Raw genomic sequence first — 10,536 nt, forward strand, 5'->3', positions numbered from 1 at the left:
AAGTTGAAGAGTTTCAATCTTATGAACCAAACATGATACATATTTAATCATGAGATTTAATCTTGCCAACCGAACACCCCCATATTGCATTAATAGAGCCCGAGTTAATGCGCGCCAAATTAAATTTTCTCTTATAAATTGATTACCAAAATCGGCAAGTTGAAGGAAAATAAAAGACTGTACAAAACCGGTAATTTTCACCTATAAATTTAGATAGGTAACCAAAGATAAGTGCTTTTCCAATGTCTATAGTCATTGTTGGATTCATTTCCAATCATAATTACTTGTACATGTATTATGATTTGATGATTTGGGTTATCCAAAAATATCTTTGATGAATTTTCATATTCACTGCTGATTCTTCTTTATATGAGTAGTATTAATGAGATGATAATTCTGTGATGTAATTAATCATTGAATGATACCAGTTTCTTTACAATTTTACTAGCTTACTCGACCTCATTCTAATAATAATTGATAGTACTGATAAATTAAGGCAATTCAAATTGTGTAATTTTCGAGAATTTCAATTAAGCTCATTTTTATAACTGTAAGAATTGGGTTCAGTTTTCATACGGTGGATATATTTATTGAAAATCATGATCATATTGGCATATTTTCATTGAAAATCTTGATCATATTGTGCACGATTTACTTGTAGTTGTATTATTGTACTATTATGGTTTGATGTTTGGATAATCGGCGTTGATATTTTCTTCAGAAATATCTATCATCAATGCTCATATTAATGCATGATTTTGACTACTTGTCTTATTATATAAGTTGCCAAAATATGTCAAAAATCTTATCAGGAAAGTACTAGTAGTATAATTATTTTATTGATCATAATATCTAGATATTTTTATCTTATTATTCATCTCTCCCGGACCCTACTAATCATGTCGTAATTGCTTATGGCAATGGTGACATTGAAAATATTCTGCAAGGGTTAACAATATTTAGGTTCGAACATTCAAATTCTGGTTTCGCCACCGCACGAAAGAGTCACTAATAATTGTATATATTATGGATAATCGGTGTTTATACTTTCTTCAAAAATATCTTTGATCAACTCCCACACAATGTATGATCTTGAATGCTTGACACCTCCAAGTTTCTTGAATTAGTAGTATAATTAAGTTAAAGCATATGCAGCGGTCAGACACAGCGTCCGTCCGTCCGTGCCAGCGGCGCCGCGGAATGCTGCTCGCCGCTGCGCTCTTGCCACTGGCACGGCGCTGCTCTTAGCTAGGAGCACGTCCGTGCCAGTGAGCAGCTGACGTGGCGGCTCCTGATTGGCCAACGGCAAATTCATTTTTTTTAAATCAGATTTTAATTAAAAAATCCGATTAAAAATTAAAAAAATATTTTCCCACTTCCCAAAAAATTATATCCGTTTTCTCCCCACTTTTAATTTATTTTTCAAATTTTTTCCCTAAAAATACACATTTTCATCTATAAATACCCCTACTTCCACACAAAAAATTTCACACCACACTACACAATTCTCATCTAAATTCTCTAATTTCCGTTCTTACAATTCTCAATCTTTCTTTCACTCTTACAATAAAAAAAATGTCCGACTCTAGCGATCACCCCTCCGACTGGAACCATGAATGGTTCGGCTCACAACCAATTCCTAGTCCGGTAACGGAATTTTCGGCCCCTCCTCAAACCCAAAGTTCGCAAGCTCCGGGTGGCTACCGGCCTTACCCGGTGGACGACCAATATGCCCCCGATGGGCAATACGGGTGGGCACCCGAACAACCGTACCTAGAGCGGGAGGGAGCTACGGCTCTCAAACTTCTCCTATTCCTACTCGTGGTGTCCGCACCCAGTACACTCCGGGGGAGATAGATCAATTATTCAAAGCGTACTTGTCTATCTCCGAAGATACGGAGATTGGCACGAACCAATCCGGGGACCATTATTAGTGGCGCATCTGTCGCCGGTAAAATCAAAACCGGCCGGCTGGAACAAACGAGCGCAACGAGAGTATGCTGCGCAATGTCATATACAGAGCTAACAAAGAAATCCAAAAGTTCCAGTGGTATTACCTCCAGGAAGAGCGGTCGGCGGGGAGCGGCAGAAGCGAGGTCGATATCATCAGTGCCGCGTTGGCGACCTACCAATCCCAACACTACAAACCGTTCAAGTACCTCAATGTTTGGCAAGAGGTGCGTGTGCATCCGAAGTATAGGGGAGACGTATCATCCACCTCTAGCTCCTCCAGCAAACGGTCGAGGTTGGTATCCCTATCCGACGCCGGCTCCGATGAGGTGTCCACCCAGCTCGCCGGAGCTAACTTGGGTAGCCCCGACGCCGGCCTAAGTAGTTCCCGACGCCGGCCTAAGTAGTTCTCAACGCCGGCCGCAAGGAAGGAAGAAGTCGACGGCCAACCGCCGTCGTGTCGCGACTCCATCAGCCCCCAATCCCGCTCCCTTTGTGCCACCTCAACCCCCACCAACTCGTTGTGAGGGGTTTTGGCTCAACTCAATTTGGCCGATAGGTCAACTATGACCCCCGAGCAACTTCGATCGCATGTGGCAATGATACGGGGTCTCCAAAGAACATTGGGGGTAGAGCCGGATGAATAGTCTTCCACGAGGGTATTTTTAGCCTTTAATTGTGTAATTTTTATTTTTTAGGAGTTTAATTATGTAATTTTTATTTTTTAGGAGTTTAATTATGTAATTTTAAATTTTTAGGATTTTAATTATGTAATTTTTAATTTTTATGATTTTAATTATGTAATTTTTTTTATAATTTGTAATATTATTCCGGATAATTTTAATGCATTTTAATATTATGGAAATGTTTTTATTTAAATTGAATAATAGAATGGTGGGACCCTTGAGCTTGTCCTTGCGGAAGAGCACGGATATGAGTGTTGTGTTATTGGTCCGGGCCTACATCCGTGCTCGTTGGCAAGAGCACGGATGGGGATGCTGCAGATTTTTACACGCTGATCCTAACTCTGTCACTATCCTTCTCCTTTTCATTTCAACTAAGCTAAGCCACAGATTTTCACACCCTCTTAATCCTTTCACACCCACATTTGAAAGTCCTCTTTTTAGACAGTACTATTATTATGAAAGATCCTTACGCTTTCGTTCTTTATATAAGAGAAATGTTTAGATTTAGAAGAGGAGGTTTTCTGTTTATGATTTTCTTTTAATTTGGTTGGAATTACACTTCATATACTCATTGCCATGCCGATATTCCGATTGTTTTTGAGAGATTTTTTAAGCACTATACGCCAGTAAATCATTTATTGTGCAAAATAAAATCATAAAAAAGTATAATTGACCACCCACGTTTGTCATTAAAGGCATTTATAGAATAGTAAAACTGAATTTAACATGGAGAAAATTGTTCACGGACGAATTATTATATGCCAAATTTAAAATTTATGGAGAAAAACAATTTTTTAGAAAATTTTGTGATATTAAATACCAATATATGTGAGGCCATCGGGAATCGAGGTGGTACACCCGCATCAAAAAACATCCAAATAAGTACTAAGATATTAAGAATTGTATAAATATTATACAAAAAAATGTAATAAAACAAGAGATGTAACATGGTTGAAAATGAAAATATGAATCCTACTTATATGCACATAATAAGATCTTCTATCGTAATCATGTTTTGAGATGTATTCTCCTATGATCACTCATAATTGTTACATGTGCACGAATAATAATAGTACTATCAAACTTATTTATTTAGCATGAATAAACTAAATAGAAGATATGCAAAAATAGATGCCTCCAAACCCAATTCTACCCGCCTCCACCACCACCTCCGCCACATCCCCCGCCTCCACCTCCGCCTCCGCCACATCCCCCGCCACCGCCATCGCCACCACCCCCGCCATCGCCGCCTCCAAAGCAATCGCCACAACCACAATCGCCGACATCGGGGGCATCACGTTTCTTCTTCTTCTTCTTCTTATTCTTAGGAGGCTTCTTCTTGTGATCGGCACAAGCAAACAAGATGATAGACATGGCTGAAATGAAGACAAGTAGAAACATCAGACCAAATCCCCAACCCTCAAACACTTCATTTCTTCTCTCACTAAAAACTCCTATAACTCTTCCCATTTTATCACTATACATAATATATGTATGTATATATATAGTTGCATTAACATAGACTAGGTCAATACGCGCCAATTGAAAAAAATTGACTAAGACCATCGGAAATTTGATGGAAAATCTCATTGTTGTTTTTCTGAGTAATTTTATGTTATGTTTATAGTCATATATTATGATTTGATGTTTTGAATAATCCAAAAATATCTTTGTTTGAATTTTCATATTGACAGGAATTCTTCTCTTTAATATTTCTGTGAGGATAATTCGGTGATGTAGAAGAGCAAACGTGTTCGCATGTGGAGTAATGATGGATTTGACATTCATAGAATGATACCACTTTTCTTCGACAAATAATTTACTAGATTATCCATTCTAGGAATAATATGAATTGATAATAAATCAAAACAATTCAAGTTAAAAAAAAATTGCTTACGCTAGGGACATAGGAAGACAAAATTAGTCTTGTCAATACATATATAAATGTGTAATTTCTCAAGAATATCATTTGCAATTGCACCTTTGAATTTCCTTTACATTTTCATTCAATTGTCTTATTTATTCTATTATACCAAGATTAGCTGTTAACACATTTTGATAATTTTATCCCTCTCATCGCGCATGTACAAGTATATCGTATTGAGTGATGAGAATATGGTCTAGAATTGTTTGAAATTATAATATATCAGTGATTTTTATCTATATTTATTTATTACATATGTACATGTTACTAAGGCTGGGGGGGGGGGTGTCACATATAATTCTTAGACATTTTGCATAACATTAAAATATTAGTATATACTAGTTTGACGATTTATATTTTTGTGATAAAAATAAAATATCACCATAATATTCATGCAATAAATTAGTGTGCGAATAAAAAATGTAATCATTCATTTTATCAAAATTATCATTATCAATGTCGAATTGATTACCAATAATAATAAAAAAAAATAGACAATAATTATAAATATGACCTTTCACCCATATTAAAACATCCAAATTATAACTGAATAAGTAATAATAACATATACTGAGAATTACATATAAAATATCAGAGAATTTAATGTTAATCATAGTTGGAAACGTATATGTGAATCCAACTTATATAAGGATCTTCTATGTTTTATAATCGTGCTTCAACAACCACCACCACCGCCACCGCCACCGCCACTGCTAGCGCCGGTTAAGATGGAAACAACACCGGTGCCACCACCGGCATAGTTACGTCTCTTCTTGTGAGGATGAGAGGGCTTCTTCTTTTGAGCACAAGCAAATATGAAGATAGACATGGCTGAAATGGAGGCAAGCAGAATCAGCACCAAACCCCAACCCTCAAACACTTGATTCAATCTCTCTTTTATAACTCTGCCCATTTTCGACTATGTATGCAACATATAATATGTGATATATATATATATATATATATATATATATATATATAGTTTTTACATTTGAATTAGCTGGTCAATACTGCCCAACTGTATGTTAATTTCTCTAAGTTGATTAAGACCACAAAATATCTTTGATGAATTTTCATATTCACTGCTGATTCTTCTTTATATGAGTAGTATTAATGAGATGATAATTCTGTGATGTAATTAATCATTGAATGATACCAGTTTCTTTACAAATTTACTAGCTTACTCGTACTCATTCTAATAATAATTGATAGTACTGATAAATTAAGGCAATTCAAATTGTGTACTTTTCGAGAATTTCAATTAAGCTCATATTTTTAACTGTAAGAATTGGGTTCAGTTTTCATATAGTGGATATATTTATTGAAAATCATGATCATATTGGCAAAAAATTTTTTGAAAATCATGATCATATTGTGCACGATTTACTTGTAGTTGTATTATTGTACTATTATGGTTAAATGTTTGGATAATCGGCGTTGATATTTTCTTCAGAAATATCTATGATCAATGCTCATATTAATGCATGATTTTGACTACTTGTCTTATTATATATATGTGACACTTTTCTGCCCCAATCGTATAGTATAAGTTGCCAAAATCTTATCAGGAAAGTACTAGTAGTATAATTGTTTTATTGATCATAATATCTAGATATTTTTATCTTATTATTCATCTCTCTCGGACCCCTACTAATTATGTCGTAATTGCTTATGGCAATGGTGACACTGAAAATATTCTGCAAGGATTAACAATATTTAGGTTCGAACATTCAAATTCTGGTTTCGCCACCGCACGAAAGAGTCACTAATAGTTGTATATATTATGGATAATCGGTGTTGATACTTTCTTCAAAAATATCTTCAAAAATAACTTTGATCAACTCCCACACAATACATGATCTTGAATGCTTAACACCTCCAAGTTTCTTGAATTAGTAGTATAATTAAGTTAGAGCATCCGCAGCGGTCGGACACGGCGTCCGTCTGTCCGTGCCAGCGGCGCCGCGGAATGCTGCTCGCCGCTGCGCTCTTGCCGCTGGCACGGCGCTGCTCTTAGCTAAGAGCACGTCCATGCCAGTGAGCAGCTGACGTGGCGGCTCCTGATTGACCAACGGCAAATTCATTTTTTTTTAAATTACATTTTAATTAAAAATCTGATTAAAAATTTAAAAAATATTTTCCCACTTCCCAAAAAATTATATCCGTTTTCTCCCCACTTTTAATTTATTTTTCAATTTTTTCCCCAAAAATAAACATTTTCATCTATAAATACCCCTACTTCCACACAAAAAATTTCACACCACACTACACAATTCTCATCTAAATTCTCTCATTTCCGTTCTTACAATTCTCTATCTTTCTTTCACTCTTACAATAAAAAAAATGTCCGGCTCTGGCGATCATCCCTCCGACTGGAACCATGAATGGTTCGGCTCACAACCAATTCGTAGTCCGGAAACGGAATTTTCAGCCCCACCTCAAACCCAAAGTTCGCAAGCTCCGGGTGGCTACCGGCCTTACCCGGTGGACGACCAAGATGCCCCCGATGGACAATACGGGTGGGCACCCGAACCACCGTACCTAGAGCGGGAGGGAGCGACGGCTCTCAACCTCCTCCTATTCCTACTCGTGTTGTCCGCACTCCCGTACACTCCGGGGGAGATAGATCAATTATTCAAAGCGTACTTGTCTATCTCCGAAGATACGGAGATTGACACGAACCAATCCGGGGACCATTATTAGTGGCGCATCTGTCACCGGTACAATCAAAACCGGCCGGCTGGAACAATCGAGCGCAACGAGAGTATGGTGTGCAATGCCATATACAGAGCTAACAAAGAAATCCAAAAGTTCCAGTGGTATTACCTCCAGGAATAGCGGTCGGCGGGGAGCGGTAGAAGCGAGGTCGACATCATCAGTGCCGCGTTGGCGACCTACCAATCCCAACACTACAAACCGTTCAAGTACCTCAATGTTTGGCAGGAGGTGCGTGTGCATCCGAAGTATAGGGGAGGCGTACCATCCTCCTCTAGCTCCTCCAGCAAACGGTCGAGGTCGGTATCCCTATCTGACGCCGGCTCCGATGAGGTGCCCACCCAGCTCGCCGGAGCTAACTTGGGTAGCCCCGACGCTGGCCTGAGTAGTTCCCAACGCCGGCCGCAAGGAAGGAAGAAGTCGACGGCCAAGCGTCGTCGCGTCGCGACTCCATCCGCCCCCGATCCCGCTCCCTTTGTGCCACCTCACTTTTTCAACTCACTTTTTATTATATTTCTTAAAACCCGTGCCGGGTCAAATGGTGACGAATTTTGGGGGACGGAAGGAGTACTATTAGGGGTAGCACGGTACGGTATACCTCACTCAAAATATCATACCACATACCTTACCGCAAATTGCGGTATGAGAAAATATCATACCTATACCTTACCGAATTTTCCGGTATACCTCATTGTGGCATACCGCAAAATTCGGTATGATTATTTTCGATACCGTTACCATACCGTATTGCGGTATACCGTACTTTTACATTATACCAAAATAAGGTATGGCATATCGAGTACGGTATACCAAAATAAGGTATGACATACCGTAATACTTGTGTTTCATACCAAAAAAAATTCTATTATAGCCAAATATTTAAAATAAAATTTCACTTATTTAAATAATTTCCAAAAGATTAAAACTACACCATAATCAAATCTATACAGTGGACTTGATTTGCATATTTGCATATGTATGTTTCGGGTTGGGGCGGTTGAACTAAAATATGAAAGTATGGTTAGGGATTTTAACATATTAACTATTTTTTATGTAAATTTTAAATACAACATATATATCAAAATTTTGGCAAATATCGTAAATGCGGTATATTGCGGTATAGGAAAATCTATACCTTTACCGTACCGATAGATATCGGTACGGTATCATACCGTACCGTAACTTGCGGTATACCGCAAATTCGGTATTTTCGGTATTTTTTCAGTACGATAAGTGCGATATTTCGGTATTACGGTATATTTTGCCAGCCCTAAGTACTATCACACTTATTTATTTAGCATGAATAAATTAAATAGAAGATATGCAAAAATAGATGCCTCCAAACCCAATTCTACCCGCCTCCACCACCGCCTCCGCCACATCCCCCGCCTCCACCTCCACCTCCGCCTCCGCCACATCCCCCGCCACCGCCATCGCCACCACCCCCGCCATCACCGCCACCATCGCCGCCTCCAAAGCAATCGCCACAACCACAATCGCCGACGTCGGGGGCATCACGTTTCTTCTTCTTCTTCTTATTCTTAGGAGGCTTCTTCTTGTGATCGACACAAGCAAACAAGATGATAGACATGGCTGAAATGGAGACAAGTAGAAGCATCAGACCAAATCCCCAACCCTCAAACACTTCATTTCTTCTCTCACTAAAAACTCCTATAACTCTTCCCATTTTATCACTATACACAATATATGTATGTATGTATATATATAGTTGCATTAACATAGACTAGGTCAATACGCGCCAATTGAAAAAATTGGCTAAGACCATCGGAAATTTGATGGAAAATCTCTGTGATTTTCCAATATCTATAGTCATTGACTCATTGTTGTTTTTCTGAGTAATTTTATGTTATGTTTATAGTCATATATTATGATTTGATTTTTGAATAATCCAAAAATATCTTTGTTTGAATTTTCATATTGACTTGAATTCTTCTCTTCAATATTTATGTGAGGATAATTCGGTGATGTAGAAGAGCAAACGTGTTCGCATGTGGAGTAATGATTGATTTGACATTCATAGAATGATACCAGTTTTCTTCGACAAATAATTTACTAGATTATCCATTCTAGGAATAATATGAATTGATAATAAATCAAAACAATTCAAGTTAAAAAAAAATTGCTTACGCTAGGGACATAGGAAGACAAAATTAGTCTTGTCAATACATATATAAATGTGTAATTTCTCAAGAATATCATTTGCAATTGCACCATGGAACGAGGATGGAAATGGTACGAAGGTAGGAATGAATATTAATTTCTTTGACTTTTCTTTACATTTTCATTCAATTGTCTTATTTATTCTATTATACCATGATTAGCTGTTGAACTCATTTTGATAATTTTATCCCTCTCATCGCGCATGTAGAAGTATATCGTATTGAGTGATGAGAATATGGTCTAGAATTATTTGAAATTATAATATATCAGTGATTTTTATCTACATTTATTTATTACATATGTACATGTTACCAAGGCTGGGGTGTCACATATAATTCTTAGACATTTTGCATAACATTAAAATATTAGTATATACTAGTTTGATGATTTATATTTTTGTGATAAAAATAAAATATCACCATAATATTCATGCAATAAATTAGTGTGCGAATAAAAAATGTAATCATTCATTTTATCAAAATTATCATTATCAATGTCGAATTGATTACCAATAAATAAAAAAAATAGACAATAATTATAAATATGACCTTTCACCCGTATTAAAACATCCAAATTATAACTGAATAAGTAATAATAACAAATACTAAGAATTACATATAAATTATCAGAGAATTTAATGTTAATCATAGTTGGAAACGTATATGTGAATCCAACTTATATAAGGATCTTCTATGTTTTATAATCGTGCTTCAACATCCACCACCGCCACCGCCACCGCCACCGCTAGCGCCGGCTAAGATGGAACCAACACCGGCGCCACCAGCACCGGCATATTTACGTCTCTTCTTGTGAGGATGAGAGGGCTTCTTCTTTTGAGCACAAGCAAATATGAAGATAGACATGGCTGAAATGGAGGCAAGCAGAATCAGCACCAAACCCCAACCCTCAAACACTTGATTCAATCTCTCTTTTATAACTCTGCCCATTTTCGACTATGTATGCAACATATAATATGTGATATATATATATATATAGTTTTTACATTTGAATTAGCTGGTCAATACTGCCCAACTGTATGTTAATTTCTCTAAGTTGATTAAGACCACAAAAAATACTTTT

Source organism: Salvia splendens, chromosome 8, assembly GCF_004379255.2.
Source record: "Salvia splendens isolate huo1 chromosome 8, SspV2, whole genome shotgun sequence".
Lineage (NCBI taxonomy): Eukaryota > Viridiplantae > Streptophyta > Magnoliopsida > Lamiales > Lamiaceae > Salvia > Salvia splendens.